Source organism: Sitophilus oryzae, unplaced genomic scaffold (assembly GCF_002938485.1).
Source record: "Sitophilus oryzae breed Bouriz unplaced genomic scaffold, Soryzae_2.0 scaffold_1385_pilon_pilon, whole genome shotgun sequence".
Taxonomy (NCBI): Eukaryota; Metazoa; Arthropoda; class Insecta; order Coleoptera; family Curculionidae; genus Sitophilus; species Sitophilus oryzae.
In genome coordinates, this window is record NW_022146043.1 from 174,930 (window position 1) to 201,811 (window position 26,882).

At 30.7% G+C, this 26,882-nt stretch overlaps 1 pseudogene; it reads left to right on the forward strand.

The window, feature by feature from the left end:
• LOC115875427 overlaps positions 1 to 24,420 on the forward strand; it is a 63,146-nt pseudogene extending 38,726 nt beyond the window's left edge.
• The last annotated feature ends 2,462 nt before the right edge of the window (positions 24,421 to 26,882 follow it).

The following is a 26,882-nucleotide window of genomic DNA, read 5'->3' on the forward strand; positions in this document are numbered from 1 at the left end:
ACAACTCAAATTTATTCTAGTTTCAGTCTAATAACTAATTAATTCAACATGTTTATATGTATTATTATTTATATCAATGATGACAGGTACTGATAATTTCGATTCCAAATATCTCGAGAACCATTACTCGTAGCGATTTTTACCAGAAGATCTTTTTTACGTAAAAAACGTCGTAAATGTATATTTTTTTACTCAGTAGTTTTATACAGGTACGGACGAAAAGTTATTACTCTTCAAAACAGTTAAAAGATATGTAGGTGGCGCCCTCTAACAGTAGCAGTCATATCGACATCAAAATCAAACTTCAAAAAAGGAAAAAAAAATCTCTATTAAGCTTCATTCAGAACCTCGCAATTAGTGGAATAAATTAGTGGTTTCAAGTTTAAAATACTTTTTAGTTTACGATCATTCACAATATTTAAAAAACACAATTAAAATGAAGAGAATATCCTAGCTACAGATTGGCATTAGTCAGTTGTATCCATAGAGAAAGCCTAATATTTAGCTTATAAAACAATCAACTTTTGATTTCTAACCACAATTTCTCTTGACGGAAGATAATCAAAGGCCAAAATGACATTTATCGCAAATTTTGAAGTATAATTAGTGGAGAAGGTAAAAAGCTTCATTCAGAACCTCCCAATTACTGGAATAAATTAGTGGTTTCAATTACACTTTATACTTTTAAGTTTGCGATCATTCAAAATATCTAAAAAACACAATTAAAATTAATAAAATATCCATTATCAAATATTCATTATTAAAAATGGGACACTGTGTAAATATGTAAAAAATTACGGATTCTGTAAATAAAACTTAAATTTAAATAAGAAACTTGATACATTAAATAACACAAATATGAAGGAGAAGAAACATTACGTTGACACCTAAGCAAATCCACTTTTTTAAACCCCAGCTTTGATTTGGTATTGGCTCCATAATGCATAATCAAAATAAATTTTGCCACATTGTCATATTATGCGCCAAATTAAAATTATTGCATGAAGCACTCTATAATATCTGATTAATTAATTACAGAACTGGAAATATTGTGTGTGGTGTAATCTGTTAATGGAAATTCAGTTTTGTTAATCGCGAATAAATAAGTAAATAGTTAAATTAATTATTTTCGGCCAACAGAATTTATAAAGAGGTACATAATTTCGATAATGTGTATTTGATCAATCATCAAAAGGTTTTTTATTAATTAAATTTTAATTCCTGGTACACATGTACCATATTATTTGAAAGTTTGACTCTAAAAAGGCAAATATTGAAGTGAGCCGAACGCTGTAACATAACGCTTATTCGCTGCCCGCCACGAGCATTTCGATGGGAGTCGAAACACGAAAATCTCATTTCGAAAGATCGACTCGCTGTGCTCCAGTATTTTTTCAGTCTTTAAAAAATGTCGGATCTAAAAATTGGGAGTGCTACGTTTATTAATACATATTTAATAAATACAACCAGCAATATAGTGGGTCTCAAAATGAACTAAGCAAAAACGAAAGTAATGTACATATACAAATAAATTTGAAATATACTATATAATATATAGACTGAACCAAAAAATACGTTTTTCTTCGATGATGATGACGTTTATTTAAACTTTTTATCTCTTTATTATATTTCTTACACCGCCAATTAACAGAAATACGTTTAACCACAATTAAAGCCACTGTATCTACTAGAAATATGATTGTTATACAGACATTCGCCGAATCTTTACTGACTTGTAATGTAAGAATCAAAGAGATTCGCTAAAAAACCGACAGAGTCGGAGTGAACTACCGTTGTTGTTCGCGCGCTACTCAGTTCTCTCATGTTACAAAGTGTTACATTACAACGCTTGGCTCAAGTCAGTCTCCGCCTTAAGACCAAATTTTATAACGCACACCTGAGATTACTTTGTAAAATGAAAAGGTAAAGCCAAATAAATTTGAAATTAAAAAAATCGGAACGCCTGTAAGGAAGGAAAAATTTTAAAAATATTGTATCCTTTAAACTGTTAAAATTAATACAGGTTGAAGACACTTGTAATTTTATTTTCCCTAAAGTTTATAATTATATTTTATTTTTGTTTAACGGGTTTGTAAAGAAATAATTGGATTGCTTAAACTTGCAATTTTGAAAAATTTAAAGTTTGTGAAACTTCCAGATTGGTTCTTAAAGTCCGCTAAGTTTAATTGTTAAAAAAAACTTCAAGCCTTCATATTTTAAATATTTTGATACCGCCATAGTATTTCATATTCAGTAGACATTTCGTAGTTCTTTAGTTTTTTAGTTTAATTTTCTTTTAACTTAGAAGTAATTTTTTGTGTTAGTTTTAGTTTTGTTAATATTTTAATGCATTATTTGTAATATTTTTATTTAATAATAATAATTAAGTTTTTAGTGTTTTTAACTGCTTTTTTATTTATTTTTAACTGCCAATTTAACATATTTACTTAACTGTTTATTGCTTTTTATTTAAAGTGTGATTTTGCCACCAAAGCGATTTATTGCTTATACCTGTATATCACAATAAAAGTATCCTGAGTTAATCTAAAGAAAATTGACTAAAATTTGATAGAGTTTTGGAATCATGATGTATTGATCAAAAAGGCACTTAATGCGTGTGTGTGTATCAGATAAAAAACAACTTCCTCTGTTTTGAAATACAGGGTCAGTCTTAAATAAGTGCAAATATTTTCAGAGCTGGTAGATCTCGATAAACAAAACATATTTTCTCTTTGCCGTTTTTCAAATATGTCCAAAATAACCGAGTTATTTTACTTTGAAAACTTCCAAAATTTAAGCCAAAAAATATTTTTTGGCTTAAATTTTGAGAACAACTGGATCTTTTCTGGCTTTTCTTTTTTGTAAATGTAATTTGCGATATTACTAACAACTAAAAAAATTTCAAAAAATTTTTCAAAAAATTCCAAATTTTCAAAATTTTGTTCACGAAAAAAACCTCATAATCGTGTTTCTGGGATCGAAATATACTGCCCCTAGAAATATTTGCTCTTATTTAAGACTCACCCTGTATGCATAGTCTGCTTTTAAAAGGCTGTTTTCCTCTTATGCCATATACTCGATACAATAAGTGTAGATTTTTTTTTACATTTTTCATAATTGTAGATTGCAAAATATATTATATTAGAGATACATATTAATGCGCAATTTTTATTCTGAATTAGTTAAATACACTATCATAATTTGTTAAATATTTAAGTAAATATTTTTTTTAATATTATAGAATTTTCAAAGAGAATTAATTATTATATTATAACGTAAATAATATTAATTTATTATAGCTCGAGTTTTAGACATATAGGCATAATGAAAATTAATTATTAATAATTTTTTAATTAACATCATTATTTGATATATTATTAGTTATACGAATATTATTTTCAATGTTATTAACAATGTTTGAAAAGTTATAATTATTAAGCTACCCAGAACTCTCTATTAACGTATGTTCACAAATAATTATTAAATTATTTATATTTTAATTGGCATAAGTTTTTCAGGACTAATTCCATGCCTGAGAGACACTACAAACAAAGACTGACACCATTTAAAATTGTAGATACTTTAAAATATCTCTTACATATTTTGCATTAATTTGTTGTTTAAATTAGCATTAAGCACTGGGGATTACAAGAATTTAGGTATACAAAGTTCGTTACTTAAACCACTATGCTTAAACCATCCGAGATATAGGATACGAAGGGTGACGAACCCTAAAACAAAGGAAGTATATTTGCTGGCTTTACATAATGTTGTATTTTCAGTCCCATAATAACAGCTATTTGGTTTATGTGTATGTTAATAAGAGATTTGATATTACAGAAATATATACAGGGTGATCCGAATTGTATTCCGGAAATTTCGCCAGTATATTCTGCAGATAAAAATAAGTAAAAAAGTTCGTTAAATGTATGCTCTAAAATGCTTAGTTTCGGAGATACAGGGTGTATAACTTTCTTTTTGGGACATACATTTATACGAACTTTTTTACTTATGCTGCCGAAGTTTCCGGAACACACTTCGGAGCACCCTGTATATAGTATCTTGGTAATTCAGTACAGAAAAAGAATAGTTGTAAAAAGTGTTTTAATGTCAACATTATGTATTTATTTTTTGTTGTTTAGGCGATTTTCTGTATGAGTAAAGTTAGTTTAAAAATAATAAAAGAAGGATAAGTCAAAATCAATTTCATAGCTACTAATCTTTCTAAATACCTACTTTTTGAAATTAAAATGTATGTTTTACGTGGTATTTGTGCGTATCTTTTTGTTAATTTTAAATTGTATATTTTAATTTTATCAAACTTACACAACATATTATTTGTTCAGCATATGTGAAAACATTTTTAGCTTGATGATTTTTTTAATATTAATTGAAAACATGGCCTTTACGTAAATCCATATTCAATCAATTTAAAATCAGCTCTTTCAACTCTTCATTTGTTTTTGACGTATTTTAATTTGTTTCCCGGTCCTATACGAAAAATAACTAAAAATATTAATTATTTTATATCGTATGCGAATTTTACGTAAAATACTAATGCAAAAGGAAAATATGCCATAATGTCTACTTTACGTTTTAAAATATGTAAAATAGAAATATGTGACAAGCTCAAAGCGATAAGTAAGCCAGGCTGAAATTTAAACGCGCTTTGATGATTGGCGTGATTATATTTGTTTTAGATACTACAATTTTTCTTTTTGACCGTAATATTGAATGTATATAAAATAACTAAGTGATTTGAACCATTTCTTTAGCAAAATAAAACACTATATCACCACAATACACCAAAACACTTTTACTTTTACACTGGACGCAATCTTGATCATCTGCTGATCATGCTAACATGGTTTGGTTTGGAACAACCCCCCAAAGAAATTTTCAATACCGGGATTATAATTTTTCGATCCCGGGATTCACGAAAAAATTAATTACGTTGAAATTATATTATATTTTCTTTCTTAACAAAATTTTATTGAACAAAAAATACATTAACATAAATTAAACGTCATCCCCATTAAAAAACAACATAACATATAGGTATAAACATTAAAAGGAACTAAAATATACATTTTTTATTTAATTTACATAACCAAACGAACAAACACGAAGCATAACACAGGATTATGTAAGATACTAAAATACTAAGAGATACTAAAATAACAACTTATGCAGTAACAAAGATGATTCTTCATGATTCACTTCATTCGTGCCAAAAGAGCATCAAAGCTGGTATCATTTTTAACTGCATAAGAGTCGGTAACTTTCATCTGCTTTTCAACAACAACTATTGTATCAACAGCTTCCTTGTTCACTCGGATTGATTTCAAGTCAATTTTATGTATTTTCAGTAAGTGCGTCAATAAACCTTTTGTGCAGCCACCTTTTGTTTTCAAAATAGCCGGGATTTCGGAATTGAAAAAATGTCCTGGATCCCGGGATTGAATGCTCTAATACGGATATAGTATAATCTTTTATCTTTAATTTCTTTATAATTTGTGTAAACATGCCTAGCCAGTTTTACATAAAACGTTAAATGCCGAAAGCTTATTTTGCTACTTTTTCGGACTAGTGAACTCTTAAGCTTAAATTTGACTTTGATTGTAACTCGAGTTTAACCTCGCATTGATTCTCTCATTTACCATACATCAATATCGACTCTAAACCAATCCGGACACACCCATACAACCACACACGACCATATCGCAAACCGTTTCAACCCCGTTTTTGCCTGTCCAGTTGCGGCGAGGGCCGCGTCATGTCGGCCGACTCCAAGGACTGCACCGACAAGGACGAGTGCCTCGACCTGCCCTGCCTCAACGGCGGCACCTGCGTCAACCTGGAACCCGACCTGCGCTACCGCTGCCACTGCATGGACGGGTTCTGGGGCGAGAACTGCGAACTCATCCAGGAGGGCCAGACGCTCAAACTGTCGATGGGCGCGATGGCGGCCATCCTGGTCTGCCTCCTCATCATTCTGAGTGAGCATCGGCGGTAGTTTCTTTCGGGGGGATGTTGTTTTCAGTGAGACAAGTCTTTTGGATCTGTTAAAAGGGTTTTTACATCACTATTTTTTTAGTATTTCAGTTACGTTATGAGATTCATAACACAACTAGTGGTGTTATGAATCTATAACACAACTAGTTTTTATAATAATGAAAAACAACTATGTGACAAATATCATAGTTAAAGGTGTTAAAGGTGGGCAACTAATAAAAGAAAATTAAAACAGCATTTTCTTATTTTTCGGTTGTAGATAAAACGTTGTACAACGCGGAGGCTCCAAGGAAAACGACAGTCTGTATTGAAATAAAATTTTGTGAGCATATGTAGATTAATTCAGAGCACTTTTTAAAAATATACAGAGTTCTATAGGGTGTCTTTAAAAAAAGTTACACATCAAAGTTGTTTTTTTTTTTTGATGGAACACCCTATATATTAATTAATTTTTGTATTCTAGGAAAAAAATAAAAGTGAGTTTTATTAGGGAAGTGTATGACTGAAATGTAAGGTTTTTGACTTATTTAAAATTTTCTAAAAATGAAGAACATTTTTGAAATTTTAATAAAAGCTACCTAAATTTGAATTTACCCGGTATAACCTAAAATGTGGTTAAAATTACTAATAAAATAAGTTATACAGGGTAAGGCAAAATTAATGTTGAACATTGGTCACCTTTAAAAGCAAGTTACTGCTTTAGTTTAAATGGAACACCCAGTATATTATTCTGATATTCAATGGGAAATTCATGTCTCTTCAAAATACTATTAAGTTTGCCTACCCCTCAAACAAAGATTTTCTTAGATATTTTCATTTTTATGATTTAGCGTGAGTAGATCTTTATTATTTGATAAAATCTAGGTGACTGTGATATGTCTGACGTTACTTCAATAGGGTAAATTACAATTTAGACAGCTGTTAGTGAAGTTTAAATTTTATTTAAAACACGGTTTTCACAAAATCTGAAATATGTCAAAATCCATACATTTTAGGCATGTGCTTTTTTAATAAAATTCACCTCTATTTTTTTCCTAGAATCCGAAAATCAATTAATATATTGGGTGTGCCATTACAAAAAAACACAACTTTGATGTGTAACTTTTTTTGGGGACACCCTGTATAACTATATATATTTTTATAAAGTGCTTTCAATTAACCTACATATGCTCCCAAAATTTTATTGTAATATAAACTACCGTTCTCCCTGGAGCCTCCGCGTCGTATTAGAGGCACCACCCTGTATAAATTTGTATATTTTTCAGTAGTTATAGGTTTATTACAAACAATGTGACACACTGACCATTGTTTTCTGAATTTAAAGTAATATTACAAAATAAATTTTACATATTTTGTATTAAACTTTTATTTTGATTAACATGAGATATGGAGTTTTGAAAATTAGGTAATATGTATTAAAATTAGTTGCATACATATACGAAATAAAACAATGTGAGTAACTCTTCAAAAAGTTAATAGTTCGTGTTTTATGTTTTAATTAAATTTCGCAAATGCATACATGATCCAATAAAAAGTGTTTGGATGCATAAAAAGTACAGTTTATTTACCTTGTACCAAAACAAAAACAAATTAGTAAACCCACAAAATTATTATTTTATTTATTAGTCATCAGCCTCAACTGGCATTTAAAGATTTCTAAATCCGAATTATTTCTTTGAGCTTAAATACTTGTCTAACTGATAGTACGTTCCTCCATTAGATGCTAGTAGATGTTCAAAGAATATTCTGTGCTGATGTCTTTAACTTTGATATTATCTTTGATCAACTGACATTAGCTAAGGATGTTACTTTTTGGCGTTATTATTCGCACCAACTGTCATTATATCACAACAGACTTGCACGTAATCACTGGACACAGGCATGAGCATGTGCACAAGCACGAATGTTATACTTGTAGATTTTCTACATTAGCTATTAAAATGTATGAATGTAGTCGTTTTTATATCAGACAAGGTATTATTGTTTGTATGTATGTGATAAATAAATCCTAGTTTATTTTAGAAAATATTAAAAGTGTACTTGCATGCATGAATGGTATAATATAAGATTGAAATCTTCCATCCATAATTCATTATTTTTCTTTCTAATTTTACAATTTTTCAAGTTAATTGCCCTTTATAATTATTATTATTTAATATAACGTAAGTATAGAACACCTTAAAGAAGAATTTTGCATGATTTCTAGATGATATATACAGGTTTTTCGCATTACAAGTATGTTGTGAAATAACTGCAAGTACGATATTTGTATCACTAGTTTTGGTGTCCAAAGTGACTTTAAAGGTATATTCACACAGGTCAGTCTGTGACAATATCTGTGAAAGGGCGTTGCCTAACCCAGACAAAATCATAAAATATTGTTCGTATCATTACATTATAACTCATTACTAATCCAACAAGAATAATTATGAGATATATTTAAATTATTTTCGACTACTGGTACTCTTTAGACCGAAGTGACTGGAAGACCAATGTGAAAGAAAGAGATAGTATGTGATACACGTGATTTGGATACTAAAACGAGATTGGCGATAAAATCTGTGACGAAACCGGACGTGTGTGAACATTCCGTAATTGAGACTCTTAATGGAGTTGAAACGTGACTGACCTCTGTGTATAGAACTATAGACATTACATTTTTTAAGAACATTTACAAATATACCCTAAAATATGAACTATATTTTCTTAAATAGAAACAATCCTATTAAATTTAAACTGAAATTCATAATAATCATTATTAAATCTAAATTTGCTTTTTTGACTCGCACTCAGGGGATCGATTTGGTGTCGAAACAAAATAATTCACCTAAATTTTTAGGTCTTTTTTCGAGATTTTCAAAAAAAAACTGTTTTTTCAATTTTATTTTTATTTTTATAGTAAAATTCAAAATTAATTAATGATGATTTTTTTTTCTAATGCTTAGAGGTCTGAGACATGAAAAAATAATATGATCATGATTCTTAAACGAAAAACCGATTTTTAGCAGAGGAAAGAAAAATAAAATCTTCATTTTTTTATCCTTTGTGGAATATACACGTCACTCACTAAAAATCGTCAGAAAATGTCTTTTATACTTCTTTACACTCAGGAATTTTTTGGAATTTTTTGAAAGGGTGGAACAATATGAAAACAATTAAAAACTCATTTTTTTCTAAAATTTTCTCGGACTCATTTTTTTTATAATAATCTTTGTGTATTTCTGGCAAGGATGTATTTTTAATGAAAAAATATTTTCTAACGCACTTTTTTTATCTAACAAAAATATAAGTTACTTACTACAGAAGATTTCAGAAAAAAAATGAGTTTTTAATTTTATTCATACTGTTCCACCACTTGAAAAAATGCTAAAAAAATTCCAGAGTGTAAAGAAGTATAAAAGACATTTTCTGACGATTTTTAGTGAGTGACATAATATTCTACAAAGGATAAAAAAATGAAGATTTTAATTTTCTTTCTTCTACTAAAAATCGGCTTTTCGTGTAAGAATCATGATCATATTATTTTTTATGTCTTAGATTTCTAAGAATTTTTCTAAGAAAAAAAATCATCATTAATTTTGAATTTTACTATAAAAATAAAAATAAAATTGAAAAAACTGTTCTGTTTTGTTTTTGATTTGATACCAAATCGATCCCTTGCGTGTGAGTAAAAAAAGCCGCGGGGACAGATTTCTCATATTAATACGGCTATACCCTTTCAAAATAAGTTTTACGCTACCTAGCACGTCATTGCTAAAACACACCATCACGAAAGCTTTTTCTAAAACTCTAAGAAAAATACATTAAGTTTATATAATTACCGAGTAAAAAGAAAACTGTAAATTCACCGTACATTCTTCATCGTCATCCTGACGTACGTGGATCGCGTTATTCCGAAGAGAGCGAATTTTTCCGCGCCCGACCAAAAATCCAATCGCGCGGTTTCATGATAGCGTTATTAAATGAAATGTCATCCTGTACGCCGTGATTGATAACCGATTTTAGGTTATGCTATACATAGTTCTCAGGGGCATTATTGCAAATGTGTGATCAATTTGTGATAATGGGTGTGTTTATGTACAGGGAGTTTCGAATTATTGAAATATTGGTTGGAAATAATTAAGGTTGGAAATTTATTATTAACATTTTGAGAAAAATGATTTCTTCATAAAAGATTTTGCATGTTCTAAAATGCAAAAAAACAAGAATATAAACAATATTCATCACAGATCAGAACTTCAATACGCTGATGACTGCGCTCTAGTTGCAAAAACGTTACAGCAATTACAAGAAATGTTGAACACATATATTATCTGGGCACACGAGGCTTTGGGCCTTATGCTGAACATTGATAAAACTAAAATCATTTGCACTCCCCCGGAAGATCACAACAACGCTTTAAAAATCAGAGAAGAGCTATATATATAGTGGAATTCAATTACTTAGCAGTTTGATTTCGGAAAAGGCCAATATCGACTCTGAAATCCAGCACAGGATTAGCAGCGCCTCAACAACATTCTGGAAATTAAAAGACAGGACTTAACGGAACTCTACTATGATTAATATAAAGACATTTTCTCATATTAATCAAAAATGTGCCGTAGATATATTTGGGTCACTCTGTATTCGTATATTTGCTACATAATGCATCTCTATACGTTTTCGATAAATGTAACCGTTATCGATAAAAGGGAGGATATGGGGATGCTGTCTGTAATCAAATCGTTCAAATATACTCGCGTCTCGAATTTGCACCAGTTTTTTTTCGCTCGCGTCTCTGAGTAAATAAAAAAAGTAGGGGATAAAATGCTGAACATTTCGCAGATGGAATTTTTCCACGTCTTAAGTTTAAAAAGTTTAGTAAAAAGAACAAAAAAATAGACCGCTATTTATTATAAACGGTCAATCATAACGTATGAAATTATGAAAGGACATGTTTGAAAAAGTGTATTTTGAAGTGTTGAAAAAGTAATAAAGTAAAAAATATTGTTTACGCGTAAAAATAGTTTTTACGGGTTACAAATAGTTTCTTCCTTGTAACAAATAGTTTTGACACGTAAAAAATAGTTTTTTGCTTGTAACAAATTATTTTATACGCGTAAATAATAGTTTTTTACGCGGACAAGACAGTTTTTTACGTGCATTTAGAGAACAAGTGGAGAGTTCAGTCTCCAAGTTACTAGACAATGGATAATGATGGTTAGTTTAGATTAACTCTTTCAACTAATTTTAAACAAGTGAAAAAATATGCCGATAGTTGGTTTTAATAGTAGTGATTCATAAAATTTGTTTTAAAATATTCTATGTACATCAAAAAAACGAGTCCTGCCTCAAATTCGAACATTTTTTACACAAGTATTTCATATAACTCACAAACGAAAGAAAATAGGGCAAACCTCCTAAAAATTTCATATAGTGCCCTATATAATCGCGCCATTTTTCTTATTTTCTTCAAGAAGGGTTAAAAAGCGGAAAGAAACACGGTCCGAAGGCTTAGTCCCGTCCCCGCGTAATAAATCACACTGTTTTTGACTTGATACGTCGCTAAGTAGATTTTTTACTGCCCATAGAGATGAATTATGGGCCAAACAGAGCCCAACCCTCTATATATAGGCGAATCCGGCCGTTTGCGAAACGACAAAACCTGTTTATTAATGCAAAAAATATATATAACAGGCCCCCTAGGTTGCAATAAAGTTGATCTAGGTTCGACACAATATTGCTTCCGGTGTCTGTTTTTTGTCCTTGATTTTTGATAGAAGGGATTTTAGGTGCAGATATATATTTAAAATAGTTATACAGTTACAGAGCCTAGTAATATACCATACGATCGAAAAAAAAAACGGCGTCAAAGACGGCTGGGGAATGACAATCGATGATAATTATGGCAAGGTCAACTTCTAGAACATTTCATAGTTACATTTCAGTTCATTTTAAAAATTCCAACCGCAGCGCTCGAACGGCAAAAATTAGAAGTGCCGGGTATAACGTATTTCACGCAGTCCCTTTACCGTTTATGTTGGTCGCATTGAAATAATATTAAAATGGTGGCTTTGTCATAATATTTAAGTATTTAATTTTTTACTTGTGCTGTTATTGAATCTATATAACACTCAGGTACGAGGTTTGTGTGATGAATAATGTTGTGTTTCGGATAGTAAAAAATAAGTGCAAAAAAAACAACTACGCGCCGTGTTGTGTTCACAAATAACAATTTCAAGTGTTAATAAAATTGCCGAAAAAATGTTAACGCGTAAAGAGACCGTTGAGTGCAATAACATTCAATAGCTCAGCTTTCCCGGATATTCAACTGTCCCGAAACATTTTTAACACACAACACGCGATAACTTTTTAACATATAACACGCGATAGCTCAAGAACTACTTTAGACTTTAGATATTGAAACTCATTTTATTTTGAAGCTCGGATCTTTTACAAGATGTTTAAATAAGAAAAAAATTGATAGACTTGTTTTTTTTCCATTCAAAATTTAAAAAAAACATCCATTTACTTTGAGTGCATTACAATTCTCAGCAATCGTGTAACTTTTTTATTTATAAAGATTTCCACATAGTGTCTGCGAAGAAAATATAGCAGAAATATTAAGAAAGTTTTTGAAAAAAACTACAATCCATTATTTCTAATGGATTTCGAGATATCGATTTTTGAACTCAGATTTCTAATAGCGCGACTACTGTCGAACACCAACACAATTCCACTTATTTTTACAAAAAGTACAAGTGTTTCTAACTTGAACTTAAAAATTTACAAGCTATAGGAAAAATTACAACAACTCGTTAATAAATAAACAAATAAAGTATCACGAAACGTAATTAAATCGTGAATCTGAACGCATGATGTACACTCTTCCCTAGAATTTTAAGTACTGATATGGTACTGATTGGTTCGATCGGTCGACCGCGACGAATCTGCTCTATCCCCTTCCACGTCTCTTAGCAATGTGCACAGTTTCTCAATTTATTTCAGACGTTTGGCAACGTTTCTACTGTTCTCTCTTTGTTCAGTACATTATAAACGCATTGTACTCTTCTTTCATACGGAAATCTTGACCCAATGGTGGCAGCACGGGCTTATAAAACGAGATGCCAATGAATATTTTGTTTATTTTCCCAAATGAATGAAGAATCAAAAATATTCTCCTTTGATTCGCATGATTCAGTGGGCGAATTGATAATAAATAATGTCAAAATTTTCTGATTTAATTTTACATTAATATGAGCTTAGCTAAAATTACTTACTCTTTTGCCATACTAAAATTTATACTTTAATCTATTTTTATTATGCAAGCCAATAAATTATTTACATTCTCTTCATAAATATGTTTGTATATAAAACAAAGCACTCTCTTTTACGACTTATAATAAATATACTCATACTATCTCACTCCTCATTTGCTCTTCTATCTCCTAACCACCCTCAAGTGTCAAAGTTACGTCATAAACCACTCAGCCATTTTCTTTTTATGACGCGACGTCCCATCGGCATGTCCGAATCGTTTTGGATGCAAATCCCCGCTATGCAAATAGAACACATTTGCCACGTCAGCTGGAGTAAACGTCCCGAAAAATCATTAAATCGAAACGATTTGGCAACGTGCCTTTTATAAACTCCGGGGCTTGGATGGAATAACATACGGACTGTCGGTTTTCGAATAAAATTGTTAGAAAGATGTAATCTGGTATGAATGGCCATAGTGGAAAATTCCGTAGCAGGCTTGAAAGGGTACTTTCCATTAGAATAGAAAGTACTACTGCTGGTACTTCTTTTATCTCTATAGTTACAGTAATCCCAATAAACTACATAAAAAGCTAGGACTTTTTTACCCAAAAAAGGTGTTTTTTATTTAGTTCGAAATGGTGAACGGTTTGTAACATATTTGCGTTCCGAAGCATACAGGGTGAGTTTTCTACGATGTTCTCTATGGGTAGCTTGGAAACTATCTACATATATAAAATGCTAATGTTTATCTATGTCGTCTCTACTGAAGTAACGACTTGCTCTAGAAAGTTGCTTTTTTACTAAAATATAGCTAACTGGCTCTTCTAAAAACTGTCGTCGGCGGATTTTTTGTTTTTCATTTAATTAAAAAAAATGTATTTTTTCCTGATGTCGTGGTGGATGCGCCAGGCTTCAATTAGTTGGAAGTAAAGAGTCAGTTAAATGGAGAAAGAATTGCAGTTTTGTGAGGTCAAAAATATGCGCCTTTCGGATTTTTGAAAAAGTTTGTGTCTTACTAGATATTAAAAAAAAAACAAATTTCGGCTATTTTAAAAATGCTCTCTAATTCCATTATAAACGATTTTAGACAAAAACTTTTCAGATAAAAGTTGTACATAATCACATTCTTAACGAAATTGTATTTTCCGTTTTTCTAAAGCATGTTATTTTTGACATATGACAAACATTTTTTTTTAAATGGAAAGCATAGTTGGCCATGGCTTCATAAAAAGCGTCACTTTTGAACATTTTTAGCGGTATAAGCATTAATATGTTTTTTTTTTCGAAAAATTACTGAGTTATTGTCGAACGAATATACATATGCGCGAATTTAACTTTTCTAACATATCTTGAAAACCGTTCTCTAAAAAGCGTAAGTAATGTTCACCGGTTAAAGTATCCTCGTCGCAGTGATTAACCCCCCTCCCACTCATTCTAAATTCTAAATTCTAATCCTCGAATAGGTATGGTCCAAAAATCCCACACGCTTTTTTTCATTTGACACATTTACAATTTGTTTAATGTCTCGATAAAATATTTTTGTTTGGATGCTACAGTTTGGCATCTCTGCGAGCAACGACAATTGAACTTGTTGCCATCTAAGTGAAATTGTTTAAAAAAGATAAGGTTAACTTAAAAAAAAACATATTATAGCTTATATGGCTGAAAAGCCTAAAAAATGGCTTAGTCATGGTTTCCATTTAAAAAAAAAACATACATATGTTTGTGTCATTCGTCACCCTAGAATAAGATTGTTCTATAGACCATTTCAATGAAACTGAGAAAACAAGGTTTAAAGTTTAAACTGGATATCCGTGAACACTATATACCAAAATGGTTCTATTAAACATATAAATTAAAGGTAATATAAAAACCTATCAAACATATGTGTCTATTTTACTTTTAGAAGCTTAATTTAAAAGATATTAGTGATTTTAGATTTGGATATAGAACAAATGTGTCTATTGGCTGTGCATTGAGCCGATTTTAGGGATATAGAACAAAATAAGGGGATATAGAATAATATAATACTCATTTTAAGCTGATTTATTTGTATTTCAAAATATTATCTCAACACAAAATAACTGAAGTGGAGAGATTAAGACATTAACTAAAAACAACATAAAAAAATAAAAACCTAAAATACAATAGTAGTAATTATTTGTCTGTATTGTTTATTAAAAACTATCATTTTTTTCCGCCTACTTGTTTGGTATGTATAGTGTTAGAATAACTTAATCAGATTTTAAATCTGATTTTTAACTTTCATTGGATTATTTAAATATTTTTTAGCTATCTCTAGTATTGATAGTACCGTATGATCGAATAAAAACTGCGTCAGCGATGGCTATGAAATGACGATCGATGACATTTCTCATATAATTTTATATATAAAATAGCAGCGATCTTCATTTCATAGCCATCGCTGACGCCGTTTTTATTCGATCGGTATTAGAGAACGATTGAGCAGTCAATCGAGTTGAAGCAGCTGGTTTCACACCTTGTGTATGAACACCGATATAAATAAATGTAGCCGAATATTTGTGGTATCTCTAGTTTAAATATTGCGGACACAACATTAAAACCAGATCTTCGAATATAAGCACCTTAGAAACAAAATATAGCACAAAACATTTTTTTTTGTTCTGCATGTAAATGTCAAAACTTTACGTTGCTTCCAATAGTTCGGTCCTTCCTGAGAATACAAATACAGCTGATAATAATAATCCTTGAACAGAAAACCGAGGGGTCCAAAATATCAAAACGAACGCCGGTAAGTACTAACCCATCCGCTTCTTACAGTTGCCGGCAAGGTTACAAACTACGCGAGACCACCTGTATCAACGAGAACGAGTGCCTGTGGTCGCCCTGTATCAACGGGGGCAAGTGTATCGATTACGACCCCCCTCTGCGCTACGAGTGCCTGTGCCCGGTGGGCTACACAGGGGGCCACTGCGAGTTGGAGTTAGCCGCCACCGGGGCCATCATGCTCTCCAGGGACTTTATATTGGCCGTTATAGTTTGCCTGTTGACTCTGATGGGTAAGTAATAGGAGAGGGGGAGTTTATGGGAGGAGAGGGGGATTTTATGGGAAGAAAACTCGTTTAAAACTGTCGTTGTTACCGGACGGTGATAGTTCCGGTCGTCAATGTGGGACGATCGAAGCGTTGAACGTTAATTAATGATTTTGTTTGATATTATCGTGATGGTTCTAACTTGGTAATTTAGAGCTTTGTCGAGTGACTAGCATAATGGAATGTATTGAGTTTTTGAGTTACGTTAGAGCATCGGTTGTTCGAATTAATTGGATAGTAAACGTGATTTTTTGGCAAACTATTTGCATAAAACGATTAAGGAAGGAGCATATCAAAAAAGTTAGCTTGAACTCGATGGGGACCTAAAATGGCCAACTTAAATTCCATTCTTTTAGGGCCGTTCTAGGGTAGACTCAAGACTCAATAATTCTTTTTTTTTATTTTACGCTGTCAATAAATGTTCGTAGTTATTAAAATTGTTATAAAACTATACAAAAAAGAAATAGATGTTTTAAAAATTCACTCACAAGATCAAGTGTGCCTTGGAAATCCATACACAATGTTTATATGCCAGCAAGTTATTTTTTTTTATTCTATTAAATGTCAAATCTGGACGCACAAAAATTGTGTATTAGAGTCAATACAGGTCAATATAGCACCTAAAATTTTATTGTCAAGAACACGTTCAAAGAATATCTTATTTGTAGTCTGGTTTCTCTAATTAAATGGGGATTTTCTTTTGCATAATAATGTGAATTTTTTTCTGTTAAATATATCGGAATTTGTAAATAAAGATTTATCCGTCCATAATATTTTTCTAGGAAAAAGGAAGCTCTCTTGAATACATTACCGAAACCATCTGCAAAATTGTAATCTTCTCTCTTGATCACGAACATGTAAAAAAATGTAAATTTGGTACACATTTAAATTTAAATTTGTGATATTTATGTTTTTTGATCATTTTCCCTACGTAAGAATCACTTATACAACACTCGCGACTTATTTTGCCGCTAGAAGTTTCCGGATTAATTTCAGTCTGAGCTGGCACATTAATATTATTAAACCTTTTAAAATATTGATTGCTCTCTTGTTTTTAAAGCTACCCGCAACTGCTAAATTTCTTTAAATCCTTGCGCATGCTATATTGGAATTTCTATTATTTTTTAAGTAAACATCATACATATCTCATGTTTCCTCACTTGTAAACATATTTTTGACTGTTAATACACTTTACACTATCTACTATAAATTTTTGTGTCCAGATTTGACACTTAATAGAGTAAACCAAAATTAACTTGCTGTCATATAAAGTGTCAATTGGAATTTTTAAAAAATCTATTTTTTTGGTGAATTTACATAATAATGAATAAAAATTAGATACCATCGTATAGATTATTTTTTGCTCTATCTAAAAATAAACAGTTTTAAACGAGATTTATATCCATCATAATATAAAGGTAAGTACAATATTTTGTCAGGATATTGGTGGAGTATTGTAAATATCAAGATAAATATTATACAATCACAATGTATTTAGGTGTGGACAGTATTTAATCATAATTTTTTTAAGTCGAATATGATTATATTTAATTAATATTTACTAAAATAAAAAATATTTCATAACAAGCTGAATTATGAAAATATGTTATTTTTTTGTTGAAAAATTATTTGGAATATATTATTTTTTTTTTAATTTAGTTATAATTTTTATTATAACAAAAATTTTATCATAACAAGCTGAATTATGAAAATATAATTTTTTATTAAAAAAATATTTTGTATATATTATTTTAACTAAAATTTTCTTTAAATAATATATTACTAAATTTAAGTCAAACTTTTGAAACCTTTCTCCTTCGGTTTTAAAAAATATCACACTATAAAAGTGACTATCTATCTGTTTTAGTTACATAACTTATTCACTTTTGAACTACAAACTCATGTCAGTTTTATAATTTAGTTATTATTAACTAAGTTTTCAAAAAGTAACAAGTAAAAAAAGTAAAATATATAGTTTTCAAAATCAACAAACTTTGAATATTTCTTTTACACGTACCTACAATACTCCAAGATGTTCTAATGTGTTGTCGATTATTTCTTGTTCCTAATATTGAAAAACTTTTAATACATCACATGCTAAAATTTATAGTTCCAGCATAAAAATGCATGATTCTATATGTAGGTATTGCACCATATTAAATGCTTTTATATTCAGTGTATTATACAATGTGATATAATTGTAATTTGAACAGATGAATCTATTTTTACATATTTATGAAAAAAATATAAAAAAAGAATCTTGTAACATAAATATAAATATTTATCATTTGAAATTCATATTTTTCCTATAAATAACTAAAACTTATTTATTATACTGCTATATTTTGTGATTTATTCATTCATCGTTAAGTCCATACGACAACTTATTCAAAAATAAAATATTTTTCATGAATACTAATACCTATTTGAATATATTTTTACCTGAAATTTTATATTTATGCATGTATTTTACATCAAAGTATTTTAGGTGATGACAGGTAATTATAAACATACTTTGAACCAAAAGCTACATCACCATAATTATATCAATATAAGACGACCAGTTAATGTAAATCACAATATTTCTGCTAAATTCAGGAAAAAGTAAAAATAAACAGATAAAAAATATTCATTTTATATGTTGGTGGAATATATAAAAAAATTTCTAACTGTTGTTTGCATATAGTTAAGAAATGGCATTAATAATAATTATTATCACTCTAGTTAACTTTATTAGACTGATTTTATATATCCGATTTTATTTCTCAATTGTAATAAATGTTGTCATCATCCCACTTTAAAAGGAAATCTAAGTTACTAAATTTCTTAAATGTGTGGAAAATAGATTCATCCCCTGACGATCTCGCTCTAAATCTTTCTTTGTTTTCTTCCTAGTTCTTGTTCTCGTATTCGTGGTGTACAATCGAAGAAGAGAAGCTCACATCAAGTATCCAGGTCCAGACGATGACGTCAGAGAGAATATTATCAACTACGATGATGAAGGAGGCGGTGAAGATGATATGACAGCCTTTGACATCACGCCATTACAGATTCCTATAAACGGACCGCATCCGGAAATCGATCCCAACAAGATTGGATGTAAGTATATTACTAAAAAATTATGTTACTATATATTGAGGTTTAATAAGGTTTGGACATCGCAGTCCAAACCTTGAGGGTAAACTGAATGTGTTAGCTACTTTCATAGTGCTTAGTTTGTTCTACTGAAGCTACTCACTACGATAGACAAACTGTTCTGTACTGGGTAGCTCTCAGAAATACCTAAGCGAAAGAAGATATATTTTAGAGACCTGAGCTTACCACCGCAACCATACATGTTTTGCATTTTTTGCTATACTTACTATATGTGTACATCGTTTGTCCTATACTTCATTTTAATTGCAGAGTATAAGTATATGTTTTAAAATACCTAATGGCAATAAACATTATTTGTCTACAGTTAACATTATGATGCCCGGTCAAGAACCCAACGTCGGCAGTTTCATAGAGGAGCACAAGAAACGGGCGGACCTCGATCTAAACGCGCCACCTTTCGACGACTTGAGGAACTACGCCTACGAGGGCGGCGGCAGTACCGCTGGCTCGCTCAGTTCTCTCGCTTCCGGTAAGTTGTTAAATTATTTGTAAATATACAGGGCTGCAGATAAAATCTGTATCCTGTTGGATTTTTTTATTGATGAATTAGGTGAAATTTGACTTCGGCCTTAGTTCGTGTCTTGAATTGGATGAAAAATAGCCTTTCTGTATGTGTCAAATAAACACATGTTAAAGGTGTTACTAAATGATTATATTTTCTACCAAATTTTCTAGATTTTCTTAAAATTTAAGGAATAATTGAAATGAAAGGTTAAATTGAATTATTATATTATACTATAATAAAAAGTGTATCATAACAAGCTAAATTATGAAAATATTATTTTTTGTTAAAAACATTTTTGTTACGTTTATAACTCTCACCCCTATAACTCTTAATCTTTCAGATAAAAGAATACATTCAGTATGTTCGTATTTGACATAAATTACGATTGATTGACATACTCAATTGTTTTTGGTCACTTCCTGTTTCACCGGAAATGACTACAACTTTTAATTTTTAAATGGCACCCTCGGTATATTTCTACTTTATTCGATAGAAAATCACATTCTGAAACTTTTGACATTTTCACTTTGAAAAATCGTATTTTAAATTTCAATCTAGAGAGCCATGGCTATGTTAAAAAGACTAATTTTTAATGAAGGATCAATGGAAAAATAGATTGGATCGTTTAATTTTTTTCGTGTTTTGTCCTGGCCGGTTAGAAGATGCCCAAATCGTATTTTTTAATCATATCTTAATTTTTTCAAATGGAACAAGGGTGGCTCATTAGCATATTTGAAAAAAGCACTTTTTTACGAATAATTTGGTACCACACACTTGGTGTTTCGAGTCAAATTGTCGTTATGAACCGCATTTTACATTTTCAAACAAAACATATGCGAAAATGTCAAAAATTGACAAATGATATGTTATTCTATTCAGATTCATTTTCTATCCAATAAAGTAGAAATATACCGAGGGTGCCTACCCTAATTTATGTCGTATACTAACATACCAAATCTCGTTTTTTTTGTCTGAAAAAATAAAAAGTTATAGGGGTGAGCCATTTTTGAGGCGTACCCGGTATATTAGTAAAAAAATACCGGACTTAATCTAATTTTCCGGAAGAAATCCAGTATGTAAAGATGTGTTTTACCATACGTTTTACCATATACAATTTGAAGTAAAACATATTTTTTAGAGACCTTATCGCAGTGATTGATATTTTCAGAGTATATCATTCTTATTTTTATGTAATTTACAATATAGTTCAAAGCACAATCTAAGGCTGGCATCAAATTTCATCTCATTCCCTTGATAAAAAAAAGATCCTATATATAATCTAGAGCAGACTTTACCTGTAACACTGTACGACGTTAAATCAACTTTTCGAAATTCTGACATAATACGCATTATGTATATTTGAATGTTTGAGGCAAAGTGTATTGTAAATTATTTAATTTTGTTTATTTCGTTTGTAATCGACAGACGGAAGCTATTCGGCATAAAATATCAAGTACGTTTTAGATAAAACATGCTTTGTGCTTTTTTTTGGAAAAGACCGTTCCCGTTTACCTTTTATGTTTTTCTTTGGAGAAATGTTTTTGTTATTGTTTCTCTGCATAATCACTCGCACTCTGTTACTTCTGGCACTTCTTTACTATCAACTACAAATTATCTCTATAGCCAAGGCTTTTTAGTATGTATAAAATTAAAAAAAATGTACATAATTTCAGTAATAATAAACTTTTATTATATTTTTTTATAATTACCATATAATAAACAATATAAGAGAATTAATGTTTGTCCAAAATTTACTGATACATATACATTTAGAAAAAAAAGTTAAGTGGAATATAAGTATCTAAAAATCGTTGTGATCGTCTCTTCCGTAGTCTAAACCGTGACACTACCTACCAATTTTCCAACTGTCAAATATTTTGTAACAGTTAAATTTTTGACGAACTCTTTCTTGGTTGTAGAGATGTCCCAAAATAAAATTAAGGATTATGTGTCGCAGATATCAACAAATATTTGTTTTTGTTCGGTTTCAAAAAGTTTCTAAAACTATTAATACATTCACTTTTAGCTGGAGATTCAAACTTATACTAACTCTTTACTGCAAAGGCTGTGAGAATTAAAATATAATTTAGTTAACAGACATTCTGTTATGCTTTGTGAAATATAAAACAAATGTTTGTGTACTGTTAGAAGAAAATAAACTGTTAAATAACACTGCAGACGTGTCTATATGCATGTTTGTACATAAATGAAAATAAATAGTGCCTAATGAGGGAAAGATGTTTTTATAACTGGAAGCGCATCTTTTGAAGGAAGGTTAGAACATTAAAAGTCTGAAAATTATATAGAACATGAATGATTTTAACATTTTTCAATTGGTCTGTTAAAGTAAAAGGAAAATAAACTAAATATCTACTTTATCTTCCGTCATTCATAAATAGCTTTACTCTATGAATGAAATTTTGTCAAAAAAAGTTAAGTTAAGACATCTTGTGAATACAGACATGACAAGTCTTAATACTTTTTAAGGCTCGCTTGTATTTGTCACATTTGTTAATCATCTTGGGGGTTGAAACAGGATGAAAAAAATTGACTTCCGACCAACTTTTCATAAAAGAATCGTTCCCCGAACTGATCATTCATCCCGATTATCCGAGTATCCGGTATTCATCCCCACCGGGTGCGTCTCAAAAGTGGCTCACCCCTATTACTTTTTTATTTTTTCAGATAAAAAAACGAGAGATTTGGTATGTTAGTATACGGACATAAATTGCGATTAATTAATGTATTCAATTATTTTCGGCCACTTCCTGTTTAACCGGAAATGACTACAACTTTTGATTTTTAAATGGCACCCTCGGTATTTTTTTTAATTTATTCGATAGAAAATAACACTCTGAATAGAATGACATATCATATGTCAACTTTTGACACTTTCGCATATGGTTTATTTGAAATTATAACTTGCGGTTCGTAACGAAAATTTGACTTGAAATACCAAGTGTGTGGTATCAAATTATTCGTAAAAAATGCTTTTTCCAAATATGCTAATGACCCACTCGCGTTCCATTTGAAAAAATTGAGGTATTATTAAAAATACGATTTGGGCATCTTTTAACTGGACAGAATAAGACACTAAAAACATTAGATGATCAAATATATATTTTTTTTCAATGCTCCTTGATTAAGAATTAGTGTTGTTAACATAGCCATGGCACTCTAGATTGAGATTTATAATACGATTTTTTATTAAGTGAGAATGTCAAAAGTTGACATATGATACGTCATTCTATTCAGAATATCATTTTCTATCGAATAAAGTAAAAATGTACCGGGGGTGACATTTAAAAATCAAAAATAGTAGTAATTTCTGGTGAAACAGGAGGTAACCAAAAACAATTGAATACGTCAATCAATCCCAATTTATGTCATGTACTAACATACCAAATCTCGCTTTTTTTATCTGCAAAAATAAAAAAGTTCATCCGGTATTCTAGGTATAATTTTCAATTTGACACAGTTCTAAAATTTGCAAACCCAGATTTCATTTATGTTTTTCTTTCTTCGAACTATGTGCTTCTAAAATGTTATTCATTTCCGATAGCGCCATATAACAAAATTTCCAAATACTTTCCAGGTACGGACGACGAACAGCAAGACTACGGCTACTTGGACGCGTGGGGCCCCCGTTTCGACAAACTGGCCGACATGTACGCAGCGCCAGGGGAAGAGACTGAACTCGAAGAGTAAACCTTAAATTAAACAAACAGAAACCTTTTCCACAACCAAAGAAACTCGACTTAGGTTTAAGCTTAACGATTACTTTGATAAAAATTGATCGACGAATCGATCCATTTTTGCTGTAGCTATTTCGATGAAAACGCATCAACGTTTAAATTCTCCGCCTCACTTATTTTTCTCATCGAGTTCAGTTTTTATTGAAGTAACTCAGAGAAATTTTAACGAATCTTTAATGTTAATGACGCATCATCATCAACATACCAAAAAAGACAATGCTCCTTCCTTTTCGAATAAAAAAAATATTTTCCATCTTACTACTTAAGTGAATGCTTCGATGTGTTGCGTGTTTTTGTAATAATAAGACTGTCCCCCACCACTCCACACAGAGTAAATTAATTGGGTATGTTTTTATACGAAAGTACTGTTCTTTTTACCATTTAGTGCAAATAGTACCTACTGGTAGTGATGGGAATACCGGTTCCACATGAGTCGCGTTACAATAGCGACCGTTCCAGAAAAATACCGCGATTTTGTAACCGAGGTTCAGACTTCCAAAAATATATCTAACTTATCTATGTAATGTGTATGTATACGAGTATGTTCTATATATGTAGATTAATGTAACTTTTATCCACCACTCATTTTCCAGATATCGAGTTTATAATTGTGTATAGCTAACAATCTATCTCATTTTTAGAAAAACGATGACATTCCTTATTATTTTCCATCAATTTTCGTTTAAATAAAATCAATGGCTCATATTTATGTGTATTGCAATATAATATATTTAATGTTAAAATGAAGAACAAAGTCCAAACCACTGTCAAAAAAAATTGTTTATTGGCCTAACCTAACCTTAAAAATAGATATAAACAAAAAAACTTATATAAAAGCAGATAAAATATTTTTATTTTATTTTATTTGCTTTTGCGTTTCATCTTTCAAACAACGCTATTTTATACCATGCCTAGAACATTCAAAAAATCGCTATTTCGAAAGTAACGTAGCGACGGGAGCACTAACGCCAATAGTAACCGACCAAATCGCGACCGGCAAAACAGGAACCCTAGAAGCGCTCCAGCGACTGCCGGAACGAAGTACGTCGCCGCCGAGGTCGACCGTAGATAGCCAGTTACAGCAGGCACCAGTTACTTCTGTTCGTGACAGACGGAACTACGGCTCTAGGAGCGCGACGGCTGGAACTAAACACGTCGCTATGCGGTTACTACGGTTCAAGCTAACTTCAAGAGCGATTATAAATAATTTATTTGCACATATAAATAATTTATAATTTTGTCATCATTATGACCGTCGTTCTTCAACAACAGGTTCCTGATTCGTTGTGGAGCGCGACACGACGTTACAAAAAATATCGCTCCAAAATCGCGTTACTCAAATACCGACACATCACTACCTACTGGTAAAAAACTTCGGTACTTTCCAAGCAATACGTGTGTAGTACCCAATTTTCTTTAATATTTGTAACAATAATGTAGAGAATTTTATCAACGTTGGTACGATTTTTTAATCGAGGAAAACCCCACGTATTTCAGATAAAAAACACTAAATTTCGAATAATTAAGAAAACTTCGAGGGGTGTTTTTTTATAATGTAACTATTAATCTTAGATTGTATTTATTCCACTGCCATACGAGCATTCAAAATACTCTTCCTAAACATAGACAATGCTTATGTTGTCCCTATTAAACTAACATATTGTATGATCACATAAATATACAGGATGAGTCTTAAATAAGTGCAAATATCTTCAAGGCTGGTAGATCTCGATAAAAGAGGCATATTTTCTCTTTACCTGGTGCTAAAAGTAAGTCGCGTGATTTACTTTTAACACTAAAGCGATAATTGTTACCCTAGCAGCGAACTTCATAATTAATTTGATTTCAGAATGACATATTATGAATTATTCATTAACGTAAAAAGTAATAATACCTTGATATATATGAGCATAAACTTGTTTGTAGAAAAAATAGTGTATGATATGTGTGCTAAAAGTGATTTTATTTTGTTCGAAGGGATGGGACACTCCGCCTTTCTTATATCATAAATAACTATTTTTAACTAAAAACTAAAAAAAATCAATTTTTTTGCGAAAAAACCTTATAATCGTGTTTCAGGGATCGAAAGATACTACCCCTAAAAATATTTACCCTTATTTCACCCTGTATAGTTAAATTACACAGGTGAGTCTTAAATAAGTGCAAATATTTAAGGCGTAGTATATTTCGACCTCAGAAACACGATTATGAGGGTTTTTTCGCGAAAAAAAAATTCAAATTTGGAATTTTTTAGTTTTTAGTTAAAAACCATAATTTCTTGATAATATGGCAACACAGCAGATTAAATTTACAAGACAGAAAACAGAAAACCCAGAAATGATCAAGTGATTTTTTGGAAATTTTCAAGTAAAATATCTCGGTTATTTTGGATTTATTTGAAAAAAAAACGCAAAGAGAAAATATATTATGTTTCTTTTATCGAGATCTACCAGCCCTGAAAATATTTGCACTTATTTAAGACTAACCCTGTATATATTATAATCACGAAGTATAATAATTTTACTGTATAATATAATTATTATATTATACAGTGCGTTGTAATTATAAACAGATAATTTCGGAGATTTCATCTTCTAAACTGATAGTTTAACTGGGACAACAACAACAAAAAAATACGTGTGGGTTCTTCCTTATTACATATAACAATTGTTAACCGTATTAACATGTTTTCCGTTTTCAAAGCACAGAAGTTATATAAGACAAATGTATCGTTATAACTCAGTATTTCTACGATATTATTTATTTAAGTAGGTCAAAGTCACTAATTTATAGGGAAAAATTTAATATAATACAGGTAATTTAGCGTTAGCGAATCACTATGGATGTTTGTTGAATACGATCTTACGCGAAGCTAAACAAAAAACTACCTTGTGATAAAAAAAACGGCGTCATAGTAGGCGTAAAAATAACATTTTTGTTCGGACTTAACGAAGACATAAAATATGAAGTAATTAAAAACGACTAATATGCATCTATCCTGCAGTTAGCACATCTGCAATACCATGACGTCATTTTTATTCCATCGCGCGGTATTTTTTTGTATTTATCTAACGAATTCGAAATTATAAGTATGAATATTTCGGCCAGCTTCGTAGACGAGACCTTATTTCGGAGTGA